At 38.0% G+C, this 24,943-nt stretch overlaps 1 protein-coding gene across 1 annotated transcript in view; it reads right to left on the minus strand.

Annotated features, from left to right (window-relative positions):
• Nucleotides 1-24,943, minus strand: part of CSTF3 (cleavage stimulation factor subunit 3) — a 73,473-nt gene that overhangs the window by 44,692 nt on the left and 3,838 nt on the right. The window contains exons 2-3 of the mRNA XM_008067150.2: nt 13,629-13,730; nt 13,410-13,505 (exon numbers count right to left, since the gene is read on the minus strand). The gene's annotated coding sequence lies outside the window, so the exon portion shown is untranslated. The remainder of the gene's footprint in view (nt 1-13,409; nt 13,506-13,628; nt 13,731-24,943) is intronic.

Consider the following 24,943-nt stretch of genomic DNA (forward strand, 5'->3'; position numbering starts at 1 on the left):
CACACACACACACACACACACACACACACACACACACACACACACACACACACGTTCCAATATTCTTTGACACTAGAATCAATAAATAATAGCATCTTTTAAAATTATATTCTTTATCTCTTTGGTATAACTGTCCCTTTGTGTACACATGTAGATTAATATATATGATCAAGAAAGGAAGGAAGGTTTCATTAAGTTTTTTCATTATTAGAATTCATAAAACAAGCAACACTTTTTTTCTGTGAATAAGACAATTTGGAAACTATGTCACTGGATAAGTAGACACGGAGAACGTGGTATCTTAGGATCTGGCATTTCGTAAAAATAAATTTTACTCACAGTTAAAGTATTTCCAGGAATCAAACTGTTTGATGCCAACTGCCCAATTTTTACCTATTATGGAAAATAACTTTCTATCTTAGAAAACCCTGGTCAATTTAATGTCACATTTTCCTCATTTAGAAAGGTTACCAAAGGGAATAAGGTTTTATAGCTTTAATTAATTTTTCAATACTCAAGATTAAAAAAAAAAAAAAACTGGCCGGGTGCGGTGGCTCACACCTATAATCCCAGCACTTTGGGAGGCCATGGTGAGAGGATTGCCTGAGCCCATGTGTTCAAGTCCAGTCTGGGCAACTTGGTGAGACCTCGTCTCTAGAATAAATAATTAGCCAGGTGTGGTGCATGCACCTGTAGTTCCAGATACTTGGAAGACAGAAGTGGATCACCTGTGCCCAGCAGGTCAGGGCTGCGGTGGCTGTGAGCATGCCAGTGCACTCTAGCTGTGGCAACAGAAACTCCAACTAAAAAAAAAAGAAACCAAAAGCAAATTTCTAGCTAACATGCAACTTTCCTTTGAGAATTGAACAGAAAGCTTCCGCTGTCACTTAACTCCACTGTAAAATGTCATGGTCAGGCTTTTACTCTAGTTCTTTCCCCGAACTGCTTAGTAGCCACTCTATATAAGCTGATGGTCATTAACTTCATGTCATTTCTGTAATTAAGAAAAACCACCAGTCACAGGTTATATGTTTAAAATACAGGAGATGACTAGAAGCAACGCTTAAAAATGCTTAAGCTAAAACTGCTTCAAATCTGCAATAAGGCATGTTTCTCCTTCCTTAAGGCCTGTGCACTGGCAGCTTTTACCAGGTACTCTCTGCTAACTCCTACACACACCTTAGGCCTCAATTTAGAAATCCGGTTTTTCTGGAGGATTTCCTTGACGCCTCCACCCTCCCCATGCTTTTTCTGTTGAAGCATTCTCATTGTCTCCTATACCAAACTGCCAATTTGTTCACTGAGGTGTACACAGCACCTAACAGTGTCTGACGTTTGTTTACAAGTACAGACTGGAAAAGTTAATGACTTTAAGAATCTACAAATTCAGCAGTCAATTAAAAAATGGACTTAAAAATTGTGTAACACTTTAGGCAGTTTCATCGCAATGCATACCCAGGCATATTTGATACCAATAGGCATTAATAAATTTCATGTTTTAGTCTGCAGTCTCTTATATGTTACAAGCTACAACTTATAAACTTTTCTTCCTACCCAGAATGTATATTAGAACTAGAATAAGCATCACTAAATACACTAAAGAACTTCAATTGTGGGAAACTTAGAATTGCAAGTTGAGTTTTATAGGTAAAAAACAAATTTTGATGTAACATTATAATGGTTTACTTCAAATCAGTTGACTGGTATCAGAAAGCAGCATGAAGACACTTGAGTTTTCAGAAACAGAGATTAGAGATGTGCTCACAAAATGGATCGTGAATTCCCAAGCCTGATAAACCACAAATAATTGAAAATGAGTATCTAGCTTCAATAAATGGATTTCCCCATTAACTACAAGTACCTCTTTCATAATCTTTTAAAAAAGAACTAAATATTGTGCCCCTGACTTCAATCTTTCTTTTAATGGTTGTTTCATAATTTCAACTAAAGATCTTCCCTTCAAAAACATACAATGAATAAAGAATAATCTATTGTATCAGAAAACTTATTTTGCAAGAATGTATGTATTTGAAAAGTACAAAAACTGTTTCATAAGCAAATATTAAAAGGCTGATACACTCCTAACTAAATTCTTAGTTTTGGTCTTGATTTAAGTAAATGCCATTTTAATAACACACTGATTGCTAAACCAAAAACAGATGGTTGAATTTAACTGCTCTCTGATTAATGTGGAATGTAAAAAGGAAACATTCCAAGCTGTAAAAAAAAAATATATATATATACAAGTTCTTATACATTTCTTAAAAGTTCAAAATTACAAAGACTTGTCCCTTTTGTGTACAATAGTATTTTGTGCTACTTGATATTAAACCCAAGTATGTATAACTAAAAAAATTTGAAAACTATGAAAGGTTGAAGTACACAGAACAGTCAACTAGAATTTTAGAGACAAGTTTTTATACAAGCTATATAGCCTATGAAGATTTTGTTGAAAATTCCACTGAAGCAATTTTATGTGATTTTGAGTAGCCGTACATAACCTGTTTTGTCAAATGCACATCAAAACATGAAGGTAGCTAAAAAAGAATGCAAGACACTCTTGAGTAAAGAAAAAGGAAATCAGTTAGAGTCTACTATACAGCTATTCCCACAACTTTATTTTAGGTTTCTTAGGTTAGTAAGCATGGTGGGCAGTGATTAGGAGCCCAAACCGAGGAATTAGAACACTTGAGTTTAAGTCACCAGTTTTCCCACATACTTCCCAGTAACTTAGCTTAATTTTGTTGATCTGAAGAAAGATCCTTAATCTCTCCAAATCTCAGAAAAATTAAACAATTCCCAAAGGGGGGGGATTATCCCATACTTACATCAAAAGAAAAATTGTGATTAATCAGATAATCCATTTAAAGTACTAATTCAGTTGTGGGACATGACAGAGGCCCAATAAATGTTTACTACGCCAGTCAAAATAAAAGAAAAATCACTAGCAAAAAGAAAACTGGCCAGGTGCAGTGGTTCAGCCTGTAATTCCTGTACTTTATTAGTAGGCTGAGGTGAGAGGAATGCCTGAGCCGGGGAGTTAAAGACCAACCTGGGTAACTTGGTGAGAAGTCGTCTCTACAATAAATCACAAAAACTAGCCAGGCGAGGTGGGCATGTGTCTGTAGTTCCAGCTACTAGGAAGGCTGAGGCGGAAGGATTGCTGGAGCCCAGCAGATCGAGGCTGCGGGGGCTATGAGTGTGCCACTGCACTCCAGACTGGGCAACAAGAGACTCCAACTCAAAAAAAAAAAAAAAAAAAAAAAAAAAACAAAGATAAAACTGAAAAATCAACAATGGCTTTCATTAAGTAGACTTTTTACTTCTAAAAATCTATTTTAAAAAAGTTTCAAAAAATAAAAAAAATTAAAAAAGAGGAAAGAGGAAAAAAATTTCATCTCTAATACCTCCCTTATATACTTATCCATCAAATTTAGGAATACTGGGTACCCACCTCAGGTCACCTCCCACTGTGGGAGCTTTTCTATCCTCTCAATAAATCGTGCTTAAAAAAAGGAGAAGAAAATAACAATTTAGGAATACCATAGACCCACACTTAAAACATACCAACTGAAGAACACTCTGCTTTTAAGAACACCAGTGCAATTCCATGGATATTTTCAGTAAGATCCACAAAAATTGCAACTTATTACAAATATATTGATATTTTAAGACAGACTAAAATAAATTGCCTCCTACTAGTAAAAATATTTTAAAATTCACTTTAACCCCCTCAGCTGGGGATCAAGTTCTTATGACAATTCCTGTCTTGAGTAGTAGTTAGCTGCACTTTTCTATTATGTCATAACTTACAGATTGGAAACAATACGAGTTCTTATTTTGTCATCCAGATAGAGAAGGGTAAGTTGGAAATATCACGAAACCTGTGGCAAACTGGTACTTAAACACAGGGCACAACAGAAAAAGGACCATTATTAGACAATATTCTAATAATTTTATCAGCCATAGAAATAGGAACTTTTAAAAAACCACCTGGGACAGTTGGAAAAATGTAAGCATGAGCTGAGTATTAAATTAAACTTGAACACTACTGTTCCTTTTCAGTGTGATAATGACATTGTGATTTTGTAGGACACTATCACTTATATAAGCAGAGAAATATAAAGCATTCACAGGAAAACACTGAACCTAGGTGAAAGGTATACAGTATTCATTATATTATTCTTTCAAAATTTTTCCTAATACAAAGTTGGGAAGAAAAAAACAATTGCCTAAGGTTCCAGTAATTCAATAAAACAGCTACAAGTAAAATGCCCTAGGTCCCCAGACTCCAAATCCCATCATTTCTCTTCCTATATGCTATCCTTTATATAAGAGTAACCAGCAAACTTCTTTTACTTGCTTTTCTTTAAACAAGTGAAGAATTTTAAAAACATCTTTCCCTCACTATCAAAAATGATCGGTGCACGGTTACAATAACAGATAGCAAGGAAAGTTCTGACCCTCCTCATCACAAAATAATTAAAGTTATTTTGACATAGAGTGTCTGTTCCTTAAATGTAAACCTTGCAACTCTTCTGTCAGTGCAGGAAACTCAAATTTACAATGGGACAGCTCACTTTTTGGCCAATGTCCCCAAGGATAGGCAATCTAATATCCTTAATTTCTAATAGACAAATTGTCCCCTTTTAAGTGTTAACAACTTTCTAATTTGTGCCTCCAAGCTGAGTTTAAACAAGTTAAAAGATACAGTGTTTGCAAATACAATCAAGTTTGTATCTTTTTGATTCAGTAACTTTTTAAAGTGAAAGATGTCATTTAAAAAATGTAAATCCTTACAATTTGCCATTTGATCAACTAAGTACATCAATACAGATATTTCCTGCAGCCTACAGTAGTTCTTACCAAAATTTAAGTTTCTATATAATCTGATGCATGGCTAGAGAAATTTTTAAGTTTTCTTCCCCATATGACTTATTACAGAATTGACAGTATTGGCTGACAGTCAATGACTTTACATTTGAAAAAAATCCTGTAAATTGTTTTCTAACTACATTCATTAGTAAGCCTTTTAAAGGAAGAAAAAGCAAGCATAATGGGAGGGGAAGCTAGTACTTTCCAACAGTTTTCGGACATAATAAATTCAAACTTTCAGTCATTAAAGGAGTACTTATCTCCAAAAGGGGAGGGAAGAGGTGGATAGGGGGAGTTAAAAAAAAAAAAAAAAAAGAGTACCCATTTCCACTAAATGAGCATATTGAAAAACACTAGACAATTCGATAGAAAAATGTCACCGATTCAGACAAGAATCAATAGGTTCTAAATGTGATGGGTGATTGTCAGGCCAGAGATACAATATTTACAGAGTTCCAAAGTATCTTCCCATTACTTTTTCTATTATTTACAAAAGAAGGCCGGGCGCTGTGGCTCAAACCTGTAATCCCAGGCTTGGGAGGCCAAGATGAGTGGATTGCCTGAGCCCAGGGGTTCAAGACCAGCCTGGGCAACTTGATGAAATCTCGTCTCAAAAAAAATTAGCTGCGTGTGGTAGCACATGCCTGTAATTCCAGCTACTTGGAAGGCTGAGGTGGAAGGATCGCCGGAGCCCAGGAGATCGAGGCTGCAGTGGCTTTGAGTGTGCCACTGCACTCCAGCCTGGGTGACAGTGAGACTCAAGCTCAAAAATAAAATAAGATTACACAAGAAATATTAACTATATAGTTAACAAGCTGGTCAACACCTGAACCACATCATAAAGGCGGGTAATCAGTAAGGGGCAGATGAACACCACCCGCATGTGGATGAGACACACTAAAGAACACACCCACTTTTGTAGCTTTTCAGCTAAAACAAAGAAGCATCCAACAAATTCCATTTCCGGCTGAAGAACTGCTCCACCTCAAAGGAGACTAATGGGGACTTCCGGCTAGAGACTGACATAGATAAAAATCGTGTAACAAAGAGGATGGGGTACTGAATGTAGAACCACAGACCGCAGATTATTCTGTTAATGCTGAAATTCCTAACTCAGCTGTGTGTACAGGAATATCTGTGTTATCAGGAAACACAACCATGTACTTAAAGGCCATGATGTATGCAACCCTGGCTCCTACAGTTCAGAAAAAAATAGAAAATCGATAAAGCACGTAGGCCAGAATGTTAAAAACGGGTCCATCTGTGTAAAGTACAGATGGGAATTATTTGTATGTTCTTGCACCTTTTTCATAAGTTCCTAATACTTTCATTTAAAAACACATTATAAAAATTGCTTATGTTAAACAATAGTTTGGAACTCTTTTAAAAAAGTAATGCTCTTGCTATTCAACCCACACAAAACAGATTAAACCATGTAATCTCCTGTGATTGGCATACAATTTGGATCTTCAACTCTAAATATTGATAAGTTAAATAATTATCAAAGACCAGCCCGGGCAACTTAGCAAAACCTCATCTCTACATTAAGTCAAAAAAATTAGCCAGGTATGGTAGAGTGCATCTGTGGGTCCAACTATTTGGAAGACAGAGGTGGCAAGATCACCTGATCAGGTAGAAGCAGCAGTGGCCATGAGCGTGTCACTACACTACAGTCTGGGTGAGACTCTGACTCAAAAAATAAATAAAATGTCGGAAGTATTTTCTCACCAACTACCACAACCCACTACAGAACCACAAAACCTTCAAACATTCTCTTGATTGATAAAGAGCCAAAAGCGATAAGCAAAGGAAATGGCCGATGAGGGAATTAAGTGTACAAATACAGGAAACGGTTATTTTGTTGGTCACCCTCCTTCCAATGAGTCAGCACTTCTCTAATACCTTGCATGGTCCTGTCCTTTAAAGTTTTAGAACACTTAGACTACTCAAGCACTCCTAAGGATCATTAGTGCTTAGATTCTCAATTACAGCTGGAAAAGACATTCTAAAATCATTGGTTTATTTTTAACCAACATTTTATTTTAAAATGGCCAAAAGTCATTAAGGAAATATTTTGAGCATTTTTAAAAATCAGGAGACATGAGTTCAAAATGGTTGACACACACTTCAGGATCTTTCTAGTGAAAAGTTCAGTGATGGATTGAAAACTGACACAAATTGAGAAACAACTGGTTCTTTGTGAGAACACTCCATTTCCCTCCCTCCAGAAGAATGAGAAGCATGACAAATGAGACTCAAGAGTGTGATCTGAAAGTTAGCTGAAGAGCCAAAAATAAATATGAAGATGTGCTATTCTTGTTTAAACTCTCCAGAGGGTAGAAGTTAGCCACCACAAAAAGCTGCAGTCAATTCGTGAAAGCCTCATTCTCCAGCTTAAATGATCGCCCTGTAACACTGAAGCTTCCTTAAAGCTGCCTAATTCTTAGCTTGTATGATTTTTTCTGAAGTTTGAGCCAGAAAATTGGGTTTCAAACCCAGGAATCAATTGAGTCAAAAAATGGCCAAACCTGAAATGACAGTCATGATAACACACCAACAGAGCAGATGCCTTTAAGATCACCTCTTCATTGATTACATGCAAACAAGGAGCCAGTAATCACACGTCCAGACAAGTACAGGAAGTATTCTGCCAGCTATGTGATATACTGACAGCAACAAGATGCAGGTCCTGCCCGCAAGCCTCAACTCCCCAAACTGGGTGCTGGGGCGCTAACTGGGAAGCAGGGATGCTTTAAGATTTCCCGGTGATAAAGCAGTTTGTGAACTGGCTCCAGGGTTAACAATCTTTTATTTTACTCATGCATAAAATAAGGAAGCTAAACTAATCTTCCAGCTCTCCATTTCTGATTTAAAACACCATGTCCACTTTGACTTTAAATGTTTAACACTTGCAACAGTCACAGTTTGGTGAGTGAAAAGTCTCAAGAAAACTATCACCAAATGGCCAACACTTTTTTTTTTTCAAATCCAGTATGAAAAGGTGCAGAAAATGTCACCATAAAAAAGACCATTTCCCATATACAAATCTTTGGACAAATAAAGATTTAAAAATGTAACCTGCACAAGCTAGCGCTGAAACTTCACATTTAAATAAAAAGTTGTAATTAAAGATGTTCCGTCTCATGAACAGAAGTATTCAGACTTTAGAAAGACTAAAAACAGCGTTGTGGTTTTGTTATCTTTGACCCTCACGAAGGTTCCATGTTTCATCTCAAAACTACAAGTCAAGCCTGTCTTTGATGTCTTGTCTTTAGCACTCACTTAACATTTCTAAACAATACATTTGTCTCTGGAGGTCTTTCACATACAAAACGGTAAGACTTACCCATGTTATGCTTTCCCCAGTCTCAGAAAAGCAGCTGTTTCTCAGTAAGTTGTATTCAAAGCAAATATTCACAACTTTGGTTCAAATTGCTGTAAATTCTGGTGAGGGGAAAATCTATACAGATTTCAACCTATTACACTATCATCCTATTTGTTTTCTGCTACCAAGTTGCTAAGAACAAACCAGTTTAGTAATAAAACATATGGTTTAAAAATTTAGCAAAGTTAACAAAGTTGAAAGTTTAATGATTTACAAGCTAATGAGTGCATTATCTTCCACCTTTATTTAGAGGTGTGGCTTTTCACAGCTGTGACCGGTAACACTTTAAACATGGTCATTTCCTGGAAGTGCCTTGAACCACTCATTCAAAAGGAATGGCTGCTCCAAAATTGTTGCATTAAACAAAACATGAGCCTATTAGAGAAAAGCTGTGCCTTGACTTACAGTGGCCCTGGGTTTTTTTTTTTTTTTAAAGAGAAAGTCATTTACCAACTGGTTCCCTCAAGTTGAAGTTAGGACCAAAAATGCTGAGCACCATAAAAGGAATTCTCTGTGTGAGAAATGGCTCTATTTCCCCAATATTAAGGTTTCCAGCTCTGTACTATAATGGGATAACATGTTGGGTGTTGATTCATGGACACCATGTTGCAGCATATCTTTAACACCACTTGGGGACAGGGATAGTATTCTATCAACATTAACCCCTACCGTCCCAATGACTACAATGCCAAATAACTTTTAACGACTAAGTATTAGGTATCAAGTATTATGTTATTCCAAAAATGTCCAAGAAATTTAGGCTGAAACACCACTAGCCCCAAGGAAATTTCAAATTGCATGATCTGATCGTTTTTTGTTTCACAATTTTAGAATTATATGCATTTTATCATAAACCCAGAGATACCCTTCCACATTTTCATAATATATCATAACTACTATTACACAAAAGAACAGAAGAAACTGGGTTAACAATGTAAGAGTCTTTGCAGAGGAAATGACCGTATGTTTTCAACATGTTTACCAATTACTGCAGAGACTATAGCTCTGCTCTATAAAGTTGAGACAAATGGCTATGGCTATATTTCACATTAAAGGAATAAATGACCTGAAAGATGTAAAGATTAGAAAACGCCACATTTTATTTGAAGTCATTCTGTTATCTAAGTGACTGCTGTCCTTTTGCGGAGGATAAGAGAAAAAGCCCCATGGGAAAAAGCACAGACAAGTTAGCAAAATGTCAATGCCTCAACATCCCTGCTGTGGCAATGGCCAGAGAGGAGGGACGGAGTTAGCCATCACAATAAGGCCTAGGGTTGCTCACTACTTAGGAGTGGACAGGCAGGTGTTTCCTCTGCTTATCAAATAGTACTTTAGTTATTCAAAGCACTTCCAGATATTATCACTCAGTTCTGTGTTGGCAAGTACTTCCTGTTGTTTTCTTTAACATGCTATTCTATCTTTACATATGCATCTAAGAAACTGTAGATAAAAAAACATGTTGAGTTTTAAAGTTAAATTTGAATAATCACACAGACATGGACCAACATTTATTACAAACAGGAAAAGTGGAAAAGTGTAGATTTATAAGAAAAGAGTACAGATGTTTCTTTAAAAGGTGGCAAGCTGAAGTATAGAAAAGAGATTATAATCTAAATGATAATGTAGTAAAATTTTATCTGCATTTAAAAATCACATTGCTCAATATAAACAAATCATGATAATACAGCAACTTAAACTGCTAGAGTAGTAGTAAAACAGTCTCAACAGTGAAGTTTATTTCAGTTAAGGTCACTCATGCTGCATTCTGAATTCACTTCCATTTTCCAAGAAGAAAGGCTATTTTGAAAATTAAAATGTATGCCATACAACCCGTTATTCATAAGGAAAGAAAAACCAAGTATGTTCATGTTTTTAAAATGTTTAAATAAAAAGCCATCAATTCTCTATATATTTTTATTAAAGTTACAGTTTTCACAGACAGCAAGATACATTGTTGCTATTACCAACAGTATTACCTTTTTCATTCCTCCTCAGCTAGGAATAAAAATATCTTTCAGCAAAAAATTTACCAGTGTGGCCCAATTCAAAACAAATTATTCCTAACAGTAAAATACTGTAGCTTACATGTTGTTACACTGATTACCTACATGAAAAGCTTTGAAAACCACGTGGAGAGGCACAACCTTAAAGAAAATGGAAAAATTATATAAATTTTCTCAATTTTGTGATGAGTAATGAGTTTTGATCACTGTAGAAAGTGGTTTTGTAAGGAGCACTGAGGCCCTGATGAGGGTATTTCACTCACTCTAAATGTTTAAAAACTCACATTCCTTAAATTAAAAAATTTACTAAAATGCACTTAAGATAGCTGCATACAAGTAAATAGTTGGAGATGTATCGAAATGTTTACTTAAAACTAAAAGCAGCAAAAGCAGTTTCATTTCATAGTGATATTTGGCTCTATGTTTGATAATTACATCACTTTAAGAATATCTACGATTGCTTGCTCTTATGATATATTAAATCATGTAAGAGGATTTTGCCTCCAACAATTTCCACACTGCAGCAAAAAACTGTGTGACCATCATGGATGTCATTTACAAATTCAAATTTTGCCAGCTAAGCAGGTATTGATAAACTCTCAGATATGAGATAAGCTGATTTACTGACTGATATAGTAGCTTAGGTAATATCTCTAAATAACTATTGATAATATACTCATTTTCAATCGATGCCTCAAATTTTTATAAATGTTAACTACATTTTTGCTTCGTTATTTTAGTAGGATTTGCAAAAAATTTCTCTGGGAAAGAGAAGTATCTTGTTATTCAAGATATATGTATTTTCTATTAGAGAAAAAATAGTATCTGGAGTCATCCAAGTTAATAGCGGAATATAAATAAATGAAACATTACAATTTTCCCACCATAAAGTACTGAGTTACAACAAATGTATTAACAAAACTTTATTTTCTTAAGTGCATACAGAATGTTACGTAAACACTGTATTTCTTTCAATGTAAAGACAATCTTATTACCACTTCAGATTTTAAAATGTATTATAAGTAGGTTATGTGTCTTCTCCAGAAATATTAAAGGCCACATTGAATGATATGACCAAGGAAAACTTTAGCCTCTCACAGGCTAAACAAAAGCAAAATGTGAAAATAAAAAATGAAAAGCAAATCAGGAAAGAGAAAAGCACACCTCAGGATATGTGTTTCTAAGAACAGTATTCAATTTAAAATCTTAATTCCTAAACCCAGAATATAAAATTTTTAAAAATATACACAATATATCCTTTACCATTTGTTCTCAATGTTATATATACACGCAAATGTACTTGCATGTGTGTGAGGGTATATGAAATAACTGCAGACATGACCAAAGAATACATCAGGCAACTGCTAGCAGCTCTGACGTATTCAGACAACTTTCAGCCCCTTTGAATAACATCCGGTCTTTCTTGAAATTCTTTTTTAGGATGCAGATTATAACTTATAGCGAAGAAATTGGAGAAATAAACCCACTGTGTTTATAATTACAGAATGGAGTCTCTGCCAATTTCAGCTTCATGTACTATAAAATGCATGTATGACACCTGAATATTTGAGAAACAGATATTTTTAAAACTTCATTACACAAAAATGATGACATATCAAATATGTTCATTTCTGATGAATCTGAACATAAGCCTAATGTGTCTGTAAAGTCCAACTAGAATGCAGACCAGGTACAGGGGATCCAGGTTCCTTGTTTTAATGAGTATTATGAAGCAGCACTAGCCTCGGCATATTTCAGACAAGGCCTCGCCAGCAGAGTTGTGTGCCAATCTACTCTGGTGACTTCAATTTATCATTCATTAAAGAAAGAAATGGTCCCAGAGGATAGACAACGAACCTTACAGATGCAGTCGTGGGTCAAAACGACTAGATTCCACATAAGGCACAATCTCTCACACACACCACATATATACCACATACACATTCATACACACAAAAGTAACACACACAATGTTCCTGCTATTATCTAGAAATTTCCCTCCCCCCAACATAATACAATCTAAACTATAGCACAAATATACAATGAGTACACTGTAGCCCCTATTTAAATCTGCTGCTGGCTGGGTCTATTCTAGGACACATCACAGATGACACTGTTGTGATGAAGTCTATTCCGTACTGCTGATGATCAAACCCTCTGAAAAGGTCTAAAACAGACCCATATATTATCAAATTTCAGCTATAGTGGAAAATATTATGTTGAGGCCGCAGTGTACTTGATTATGTTGAGAATTTACATTACAAAATTATTATTTTAAAAAGTACTGCATAAGTTATTATAAGTTAGGAAAAGAAATGGATACCATTTTCAGCTTAATGTGGATATCAATTATTTCCATCTTACCCTTTCTACCCCATTAATTTAAGACCTAAAAATGATTACTTGGTGCCAACTGTCAGACACATGAACACTTTTATCATTTTTACTAATTCCAGTCTTTAAAAATTAACATTTTCCTTCTAACCATAATCAAGAATGGGGCCCTTACCCTTTAAAAGAAACATGCTTGACTTTAAATTTCAAGACAGAAAAAAGCCAAAAAATAAATCAAAGTATCACTGGGTAAATTATGATTAAATAGGTTTGAGTCACATTAACTTATATGTATAACTTTATCTTACAGACAAAATCTTAAATTATTAAAGTGCTTACATTGACAAACCATGCATTTTCACAAAATTAAAATTTGAATTCTCTTTAAAATGTTTCATTTCACCAGGCATTCAAAATACCCTATGAAAAACTAACATTTCTGTATTTTCATATAATCCCATTCACATTAGTAAGTAGAAACAAAAAGAAAAATGAGCTCTAAATAAATGACACAGGAGGCAATAAATTGACACATGACAAGTAAATAAAAGGCTAAAGCACTCCAATACCATTGAAACTGTTTTAATGTTGTTGCAACTGCAAAATGCAACAATCATCAGCTTGTAAAAGACCCAAATGTCAAAAATTCATTTTAATTACTCCTTCATACCTATTTTACAAAATAAAGGTAAGAGACATTTAAATCCTCCTTGTCCTAGTTGTGCTATGTTCCTAACTTGTTTTCTACCACTATAGTGTATGCTGCAATTCCCATCAGATGCTATATAAGAAAAAATAAAATAAATAGTAACCTCTGCTTCAATGTACAGTTTCCAGAATCTGCCAGAACTGGGGAACTGGGCAACAAGGCGTTCATAAGTCTTCCGTGCTTTGTCTATAGGTTGATTCTAAAATTGAAAACCAATAAACAGCATTTACAATGTTAGGATTATGAAAGTATCATTTACTGCAGAACCCAGTAGTGTGATTGGACCCACAGAGAAGGAAATGTAACCCTATTATCACTAAACCTGTGCCTCTCGAATGAGAATGCTCCAAGCATCAAGGTCATATGGATTCTCTTCTAATTTCTTTTCGGCTTTCTTCACCTTCTCTGGGACATACTCAGCGGCCTGGGGGGAAAAATAATAATGAACTGAAGTTACTGTTTTAAAAATCTCATGCCTAACTTAATTCAAAAACAATAAATCAGTCCCTGGATGCAATGTCACATTACAAAGCATGAAAATATCTCCTTACAAAAGAGAACTGTGTTCTCTAGAATCTAAACATACAATCGCCCCTCCATATCTGTGGGTTCTGCATCCTTGGATTCAACCAGCAGTGGATCAAAATATTCAGGGGAAAAAAATGGCTGGGTCTGTACCGAACACATACAGACAATACTTATAGAACAACCATTTACAGAGCATTTACATTATGTTAACTATTATAGTTATGTAGAGGTAATTTACAGTATACAGGAGAACGTATGTAGGTTACATGCAAACAGTACACCATTGAACAGACATGAGCACATGTGGATTTTGGTATTGGCAGGGAGGCCTGAAAGCAATCCCCCAGAGATACCGTGGGACGACTGTATTTATCATCAGAAGTCACTTGCATAAAAAGAATAAAATCAAATGGTCATACATTTTTTATTCAAATAAATCTATTTTGTATTAAATACAGCAGTTCTCAAACTGGTCTCAGCACTCCTTTACACTCCTAAAAATTAAGAACCACACAACTTGGCGAGACCTTGTTGCTACAATAAACAAGCAAACACAAAGATTAGCTGGACAAGGTGGCATGTGCCTGAGGTTCCAGTTACTTGGAAGGCTGAGGTGGAAGTATTGCCTGAGCCCAGCAAGTGAGTGTGCCACTGCACTACCACCAGCCTGGGTGACAAAGTGAGACTCCTATTCAAAAAAAATAAAAATTAAGGACCACAAAGAGTTTTTATATGGGTTATACCAATATTTATGATATTAGAAATCAAAACTGAAAAAAAATCCCCTAAATCTTCACCTGATTTTTAAAAACTTTTACATGTTAACATAATTTTTCATAAAAAATAACTTAAAAATTCAGCAAGAAGAATGTTTTTGTTTTACATATTTACAAATCCACTTAATGTGTGACTTTTAAAAAGGCAGCTGGATTTTCCTGCTTCTGCATTCAGTCTGCTGGCTGAAAAACTCCACTGTATACTCATGAGATTAAGAATAAAAAGGCAAATGATGTCTTAGATTTATTATGAGATGGTCTGAACTCACAGATCCTCTGAAAGTCTTAGGACCCCTGGGGTCCCTGGACCAACTTCGAGAAACACTGGGTTAGAGCACTCATTCTGAGCCACAAAGAATACACATGAAATGACATGGAATTCTTATTTTGATGTAAAAAAAAAAAATAAGAACATGATTAACAAATTGTATATACAGTATAATAAAAACTATAAAAGAAATCTGCAATAAAAGAGTTTAAACCTTTTTGTAATACTGGGGGTGGTCGTGCTCGGGAGATCAGTAGTTTGCAGGTGATTTTCTTTCTCCCTTTCTCTCAATATTTTCCAAGACTTCTTTAATAAGGTGGCTTTGTTTATACTATAAAACTTAATCTTAAAAACGCCTTAAATAAGCCAGGCTCGGGAAGCTCAGCCTGTAATCCCATGCCTGAGAGGCTGAGGTGAGTGAACTGCCTGAGCCCGCGGGTTCGAGACCCGCCTGGGCAACTTGGTGAGACCTCATCACTACAATAAATCAAAAAAATTAGCCGGGCGTGGTAGCGCATGCCTGTAATGCCAGGTACTTGGAAGGCTGAGGCAGAAGGATTGCCAGAGCCCCAGCAGATCGAGGCTGCAGTGGCTGGGAGCGGCCACTGCACTCCAGTCTGGGCGAGAGTGAGACTCCAACTCAAAAAAAAAAAAAGCCTCAAATAGTAGCTGAGGCATAAATACAGGTATTATTTCTCAAACTGGCGTTCAGAATACTTCCATGTAGCATAAAAAGCAAGTACTGCTCAAGTAAGTCAGACTAAATGCTTATTTATACAAAGTTGTGTTAGGCCTTGTTCCAGGACTTCTTGAAATCTACAACATAGCAAAGCATATTGATAATATCCAAGCACAGAGGAGGAAATAACCTTATCATCTTTCTCTTTACCCCCTCCATTTCCCCCTAAGTTAGACTCTCACTCCGTCGCCCAGACTGGAGTGCAGTGGCACGCTCCAGGCCACTGCAGCCTCTACCTGCTGGGCTCTGGCAATCCTTCCTCCTCAGTCTTCCGTGTACCTGGAACTACACTCTTTACTTCTTTTAATCAATATCTCATGGAACAATTCCATGAAAATATCAGTTGGAAAAGCTTAAAAAGTCATCTGCTTAGATTTTTAAAATTATCTGAGAGAAACTTTTCTTTGGGAAAAAACAGCCGATACCACTGGTTAAGTATTCATTTATTTAGAAAGAAAAACCTGTTGACTACCGCAATTTGAATCACACTGCACTGGAGAGGGTGTGCAGATGCTTTACTAATACACAAGAACTTTAAGGAACTTGCTCAAGAAACTAAAACTGGAAAAGAAGTTAATAAAGAACTACTGGCCCCACCCACATACAGAACTTCAGTTTGGTATCGGTGACAAAACAATCACTGGACCAGGATCCTTCAGAAAGAACGGCAAGTGGAAAATCAGCAAATAATAGAGGGGGCCTTTCGTCTCAGAGTGGTGGGTTATTCAATAAATGGTGTCAGAATAACCATATAGTCATCTGTTACAGTAACTGTGATGGCAACTTTTTCAAAATAAAGTTGACTTCCTACTTTACTCTTCCTATCAAAATGAAATTAAGACAGATCCAAGATAGAAATGTTAAAAATAAAAACATAAGAAAGAACTAGAAGAAAATACGGTGAACTGTGTTTCTGCATGGGAAAGAATCTTCAGAAGCCTTTAAAGAGTAAATTTAATTACAAAAAGTTTAAAATTGTGCTTAAGAAAAGCATCAAAGTCAAAGACCAAAAAAAAAATCTCTCCAATACCTGACAAAAGTACCACATTTATTAGTATAGAATCCAGTCAATAAAAGACCACTGAATCAAAGAGAAAATTAGCAAAGTATATCAAGCAGTTTATAGAAAATGAACAATTAACTTTTAACACTCAAAAGAAATGCAAATGCACACCATAAGAGAGCTCTTAAACATTCTGTAACGAACACTGTGCTGGCGAGGGTACATAGAAGCAGACAGGCATTGTTGCAGGAGCAAGCAGCAATATGGACCAAAACTTATTATGAATGTCTGACCCTGAATTCCACTTTTTGTAACTTACCCTACTGCACTTGTGCACAAAGATTGTACCCTGAAAGATAGTTGCTGGACTGCAGTTACTTAAGACTGAAAATTATTCAAATAACTATGTATAGTCCCAGTTATTCAGAGGTTAAGATCTGAACTCCAGCCCCGGTGACAGAGCAAGATGCCATCTCTATTTCTTTAAAACAAAAATGATTCACTATGTACAAAAGGCCTACTTAAATATTATGTAACTTGTAGTCGCTAAAAAGAATAAGGCAGGTACCAACAACGATCGCTCTCCATAATACTGGGTTAAAAAAACAAAAACGGAGGTGAGCAGGTGAGATGCACACGACACACATACACTGCCATATGCCTTTTAGTGTGTCTGAATTTCTACTATTCACCTGAGAAACAGTCACCCAGTGGCTAGTATGTGCCAGACACGATTGAAGGGGCTGGGCTCTCTGGAATATAACAAAATTAAGAATTCTGTCAAAGGGCTTACTTCTTGAAAAAAGACTTAAAGAAAGGTTAAAAAAACTAGAATTTTAGTCATGCGACAACAACTACAAAATGATAATGGCAGAGTAAAAAGTAAAACTGATACAGGAAATAAAAAACAGCTAGTCTACTACTTGAATCGCTTTAGTTACATCAGTGCTAACAAAACCCAAAACTGCTCTGAATGGACCAGCTTTGGAAGACACCAAGGGCTGGGGCGGACGAAGAATCCTTCAACATACCAGGTGTGGATTTCTTTAAGTCAGCCAGTAGCTCTGAAGCTCAACCTAAGCCTTCTTTTCTCAACCTTTCTTAAATCTGTAACTAAAAATATGGATGGTCATTTCTCAAGGTACTAAGATTTGTGATTTGTGCCCTCTGAGAGAGGGAAATGACTGTAGACCAGCAAAGTCACTGCTAAGGTTTACTGCTGTCACTCTACTTAGATAGCATACATCACATCATCTGTACAAGAACAGAGAAACTCAGAAGACAGACGGTATGATCTGTCCAGGCACAATCACAGCAAGACATGCAAATGTCCCCTTATTAAATAAAAGAAGCCATCCCTTTAGTGAACCTCAGCAGCAGCAGCAGAATCACCTGAGGGAAAGGGGATAGGGGAAAGGGAAAGGTTTAAAAGGAGGATGATCAAGCCCCACCCTCGACCAATCACACCAGAATCCCTAGGAATGTGCATGCCCTCGGGATTTCCTTAAAAATTCTCCTTGTCTCGGACATGTTGTAGTCCCAGCTGAAAATCATGGCTCTTGAGCTGTTCCCTGACTTTTTTGGTGCCACAGAACCTAAACCTGCCTGCAGTCTAATGAAGTCTATGGGTCCTTTCTCAGAATGATGTTCTTAAATACACAAAATAAATTCTAAGGGATGTCAAAAGAAACCAATCATATTGACATTTTTTAAAAAACAAAGCTTTTTGGTTTTTTTTCTTGAGTTGGGGGTCTCACACTGTTGCCCAGGCTGGAGTGCAGCGGCACAATCACGGCTCATGGCAGTCTTGACCTTCTGGGCTCAGGTAATCCTTCCGCCTCAGCCTCCCAAGTAGCTGGGAATATAAATGTGCGCCACTATGCCCTGCTAATTTTTATTTATTTTTTGTTGAGATGAGGTCTCACTATGTTGCCCAGGCTGGTCTTGAACTCCTGGGCTCAAGCCATCCTTCCAACTTGGCCTCCCAAAGTGCTAGGATTACAGGCGTGAGCTACCACGCCTGGTCTAAATACAAAGTTATCTGTTACTTTTTTTGAGACAAGGTCTTGCTTTATTGCCCAGGTTGGCCTTGAATTCCTGGTCTCAAGTGATCCTCCTGCCTAGTCTTCACAAGGAGCTAGGACCACAGGCTTACCATGCTGCACTTCAAAGTTGTGTGTGGTAATGTGTATATATACTCAACACATCAACAAGCTATGGGGGTCAGTCCAGTGATGAGCGCTGCTGCTAACACCTGCTCCTACTGCAGCTTCTGGCTTATTATTAGCGATAATGCTCAGTGGCAGAGGTTAGTGAAATGCTTTTGTCCCCCATCCACTTTCACGGAACTCCTCAAATTCTAGCCGCAGATACCTGAGTGCTTTTCCTCAGCCAAGGATGCCGTTAAATGCTCCTAAAACATTTACACAGATAATTCTCAATCAACTGCATTAATTAACAATTGAAGCTTGGTTAAGAGTATACTCTGCTAGCTAGTCACGGTCGCATTTCATTCCCACAATAAAAAGTCTTTCACCACCACAGCTATGAACCAGCTAGGTGGCCATAGTTTTTTGGCCTGGTTACCATACTGCTTTGGGGGAAAGGAAAATGAAGCAGTTTCCTAGCAATCGTGAGACAGGGAATGGAGTTGTTTCCTGAATCTGTTGCCACAGCAAGGGAACAGGTAGGTCACTTTAAGAAAATAGGACAGTGCAGCCGAAGTGTGAAGATCGCTTGAGCCTAGGAATTCAAGACCAGCATGGGCAACACGGCGAGACTCACCTCTATAAAAAATTAAAAAGCACTCGCCTGCGTCCCAGCTACTCAGGAAGCTGAGGTGAGGGATCACTTGAATCCAGGAGCTCAGGCTGCAGTAAGCTCCAGTCACATCACTGCACTCCAGCCTGGGCATGTAAGTCTCCAGTGCCCATCTGTAATGGACTGAGGTCATAACTCCGCCTAGTAGTGCAAAAGAATAGTTGTCCCATACTTAGAGATCCCAACATCTTAATACCACAAGAAACGGTAACAACCCATGGTTCCAATGTCATTTTTAGGAGTTGTTGATGGAGGGGCAGGATGAGGCTCCCAGTCAAAGGAGCAGAGCAAAGGCTAGGCTAGCTCTCAAGACCAGTACATCACCAAGTACTTCGGTTTCTACTGCATTTTCTCTGTGAATGACAACACACACACAACTTGCTAGAAGTCTGAAGGGACAGTGATTGTGTTGAACCTTTAAAATTTTTTTAGTATGATCTTAGTGGTACAGGATTCCCATATAATTCACCCATTCAAGGTGTATAACTCAGTGGCTTTTATTTATTAATATACTCAGAATTGTGCAACAACCAAAACTTCCAAAACATTTTATCACTGCAAGAAGAAACCTGCCTGCATTAGTAATCATACCTGTATCCCCTCCTATCCCCAGTCCCAGGCAACTGCTGACAGGTATGGCTATGTTTCATGGACTCATACATGTGTTTTTTTATTTCTAGCTTTCAACTAGCATGGGTTCAAAGTTCATGTCTTAGCATATATTAATAATAGTTTTTTTCTTTTGCTATTCCATTGTATGGCTCTCCATGTATTTATTCATGCATCACTTGACGGATTTTGAATTATTTTCAGTTTGTGGTTATTCTGAAGAACGCTACTATGAATATTAGTGTACAAGCTTTTGGAGTTCATTGTGTTTTCTTTTTCCTTGGGTATATACCTAAAAATGGAATTGTTAAGTCATGCGGTAACTTTATGTTTAACATTTTGAAGAACTGACAGACTTTTTCCCAAAGTGACCACACACTTCACATTCTCACTAGCAGTGTATGAGAGTTCCAGTTTCTCCACATCCTCAGACATTTGAGAGTATACGTCTTTTCATTATAGCCATCCTAGTGGGTATGAAGTGGTATCTCATTGTGGTTTTGATTTACATTTCCCTGATTACTACCAAAGTTGAACATCTTTTCATGTTCTTACTGGCCATTTGTACATCCTCTTTGGAAACATGTCTGGGGTCTAGACCTTTTCCCCATTTTAAAATTGGGTTTATTATTCTTAGAGATGGAGTCTTGCTATATTGCCCAGGATGGTCTTGAACTCCTCATCCTCCACCCTCCTTCCCAAGTAGCTGGGACTACAGGCGAGCACCACCACATCCACTTAATTTTTTTTCCCTCTTGGTTGAAATCATTTTATGAGTTACAAGTTCCTCATCAGACACAATTTGCAACAATTTTCTCCCACTTGTGTGGGCTGTCTTGTCGCTTCCCTTATGGAGCTCTTTGTGACATGAAGCCAACTCACAGAGGAGCAGGACAGTGACCCTGGCTCCAGGGTGCCTTGCCCTACCTACTTTAGCTATCCGTGGACACTCTGGAAAGAGTCGTCTTACACTCTTCAAAACGGGGAGGGGGGTAAGGGGTCTTTATAAAATGATGTATGTTATCTCTCAATATTAATATCCGAAATTAAGGGCTGGGCGCGGCAACTCATGCCTGCCATCCCAGCACTTTGGGAGGTGGAGGCGAGAGGATTGCCTGTGCCCAGGGACTCGAGATCAGCCTGGGCAAACACAGCGAGATCCCATCTCTACAATAAATTTAAACATTAACCAGGCAGGGTGGCACACGGCTGTGGCTCCAGCTACTTGGAAGACTGAGGCGGAGGATCGGCTGAGCCCAGCAGGCTGAGGCTTTGGTGGCTGTGAGTGTTAATTTTAAGAAATTAAAACCAAAAAGTTGAAGTATCAATTCACTTAATAATAAACTTCTTAAATACCAATACAAATAACATATTCTACAAAGTTTTTCCCAAAATAAAGTCAAAATTTTATTTTAGAAACTATCTGGCTGAACAAAAGACATCACCCGCTTGTGTTTTCAGTCTGTCTTAATATATTGTTATGGATGAAGTATATGAAGAAAACTCAGCCTGCTATATAGTTGAAAAGAGGAAAGAGCATTTTAAAAGCGATTTCACAGAATTGTGGCTAAATGCTGCAGCTTCTGGAAAACTCTCGAGTTAAGCTTTACTGAAATTCCCAACTACTTTTTACTAGGGGGCTGGTAATGGGAAGGTGGGGCATGAAAGGTGACAGAAATTATTACAACAATGACTAAAAGAACAGAATCTAATTTGTTCCCATTACCACCAGGGAGACAAAATAGAAAAACAATCACTCTCTTTCTCCAAATAGCTATTTTCCCAGCAAACTGGACCGGTGCTACGCCAGAGGTCATACTGAAACTCAGTTAAAACAGGAATCAATGTGATTGATCATAAGTATGAAAGGAGGAAAAAGAAGGCAGGTTAGAAGACTGTGTAAGCTCTTGACCATGACCAGCGAAGCATAGACAGTCTCACCTTGGGTTTTGTGATGAGTATTTCCCTCTCCAAAGGGTAACGACCATCAAATATAGTGGGGCTGGGGGTGGGCAGGCAGGAAAAACAGTAACATGCCACCCTCAAATTATGTGCTATTTTCCCTTCATTTACTTATCAAGAATGTATTTAAAAACATTTTTTAAGGTCCAGGTATCCCTTAGTGGCTTGCAAGTTTTCATTTACTTAAAAATTACCTGTGTTATCAACTTCAAATTAAGATTCTCCAAAGGGCATGGTGTCTCATGCCTGTAATCACAGCATTTTGGGAGGCTAAGGCGAGAGGAATGCTTGAGCCCAGGACTTAAGGCCAGCATGGGAAAACATAGCAAAGCCTCATCTCCACACACAAAAAATTTAAAAAATGAGCTATGCATGCACCCGTAATCCCAGCTACTCAAGAGGCTGATGAGGAAGGACTGCTTGAGCCCAGGGGAGGGGCTGTGGTGAGCCGTGACTGTGCCACTGCACTCCGGCCTGATTCAAAAAATGAAGATCCTCAGCTCCACTTACAGAATCTAATATAATATAGGTTTGAAAGTGGAGTCTAGGCATCTATACTTTCATAAAGCACTTCAGTGATTATGGCGCCAAGGCCAGGGACGCCATCTTGAGAAAGGTGTACAGTCTGCTCTGTCCTGCAAATACCTTTTCCACAAGCCTTTTTTTTTTTTGAGTTGGAGTCTCACTCTGTTGCCCAGGCTGGAATGCAAGGGCATGCTCACAGTCACCGCAGCCTTGACCTGCTGGGCTCCAGTGATCCTTCTGCCTCAGCCTTCCAAGTACCTGGCAGGCACCACCACACCTGGCTGATTTTTAAATTTATTGTAGAGATAAGGTCTCACCAAGTTTCTCAGGCAGGTCTCGAACCCTTGAACTCAGACAATTCTCTCACCTCCACCTCCCAAAGTGCTGGGATTATAGGCGTGAGCCGCCACGCCAGGCCACATGTCACATTTTATTAAGGAAAAGGTGGCATCAAGCTTAAGTCATCCTATTGAATTTTTTGCTAAAATATTAAGAAAATTGCCTTTATATACTATGTGTTTGAAGTCTTAAGTCTCCCTCTGTGGTTAAATTTTTTACAGAATTAAAAACAGACCTCAGTAGCACTCTGTATGATTTTCTTAGGGTTGTAACTTAACTGAGACAATTAATATACTGAGAGAATAAAGTCCTGGGCCAGGTGCGACAGCTCATGCCTATAATTCCAGAGCTTTGGGAGGCCTAGGCAGCAGGGTCACTTGAAGGCAGGAGTTCAAGACCAGTCTAGTCAACATAGCCAGACCCAGTCCCTAAAAATTTATTTTAAAAATTAGCCAGGCATGGAGGTGCATGCCTGTGGTCCCAGCTATTCAAGAGGCTGAGGCAGGAGGATTGCTTGAGTCCAGGAGGTGGAGGCTGCAGTGTGGTGACTGTACTCCAGCCTAGGCAACAAAGCGAGACTTTGTTTCCCCAAAAAGAGAAAAACAAAAAGAGAAAGAATGAAGTATTGTATTTGACAAGTGTCACATTAGGACTGGATGGCAGCTTAGTTCTATGTTCATTTACCAGTTTAGCAACGTTTACCAAACTGAACATGTATCCTGCAATACAATCCCTTCAACTATTTCCTTCTTTTTTTTTTGAGTTGGAGTCTCACTCTGTCACTCAGACTGGAGTGCAGAGGCCGTTCCCGGCCACCGCAGCCTTGACCTGCTGGGCTTTGGCGATCCTTCCGCCTCAGCCTTCCAAGTAGCCAGAATTACAGGCATGCGCTACCACGCCTGGCTGATTTTTTTATTTATTTTGCGCTACCACGCCCGGCTGATTTTTTGATTTATTGTAGAGATGAGGTCTCGCCAAGTCGCCCAGGCGGGTCTCAAACCCGCGGGCTCAGGCAATCCGCTCACCTCGGCCTGCAAAAGTGCTGGGATTACAGGCTGAGTCACCGAGCCCGGCATATCATTATTTGCTTATTAATCCCCCCGGAAACAAATACCTACAAAATACAAATAAAAATCTTAACTTTCTGTAATTTGAAATATGGGATTTCTTTCAACCATGGCGTAACCTAGAATTAACTCACTCAGGTCAAACATTAGAAAAATTCAGGTCAAACATTAGAAAAACACCAATTAGGACACACGTTTTTGCTTTTCTGATTTTACTCAATATTTACTCTGAATCCTAAATTGTTCATTAATCTAAAAATAGTTTAAACAATTGCCAGCTAAAAATCTCTCCCCTTGAGTTGGGGTCTCATGCTGTTGTCCAGGACAGAGTGTAGTGGCATGATCACAACTCCCTGTGCCTCAGGCTCCTGGGTAGCTGGGACTCCAGGTACATGCCACCAAACCTGGCTAATTTTTTGAAGAGATGAGATCTTACTATGTTGCCCACAGTGGTCTCAAACTCCTGGGCCCAAGCATTCCTCCAGCCTCAGACTCCCAAAGTGCTACGATTACAGGTGTGAGCCACTGCTCAGCCAAAATCCCCTTTTCATCAATTCTCACACCGTAGCAGCTGTCCAACAAAACAAATCTCAAATGCACAGGTCTGTACTGTCTAAAGAGAAATCAAGATTTAGAGACAGGTAGAAAAGCTTAAAACCATGAAATGGTTCAGGCAGTTATCCTATTAATAGGTTCAAACAGCCAAATAGATTTTGTCCTTCTGAAGGTCTATCTAGGATGTAAACACCTGCTTTCCCTGAAGCAACTTAATGTTGAAGGAATGCAACCGCACCTAACATAGTACACCTTTCTGTTGTACCTGTAAGAAAAACCAATGCTCTCATACTGTAAGCCAGATCATTTTCTCTTAGGAACAATTACCTCCAAATAGAATAATCTATGTAGTCCAGTTTTCCTGAGAAATATATATATATATTTGAGTTGGAGTCTCACTCTGTCGCCCAGACTGGAGTGCAGTGGCCGCTCCCGGCCACCGCAGC

This window comes from Carlito syrichta, unplaced genomic scaffold, assembly GCF_000164805.1.
Source record: "Carlito syrichta isolate Samal-C Ts95f unplaced genomic scaffold, Tarsius_syrichta-2.0.1 Scaffold106302, whole genome shotgun sequence".
NCBI lineage: Eukaryota > Metazoa > Chordata > Mammalia > Primates > Tarsiidae > Carlito > Carlito syrichta.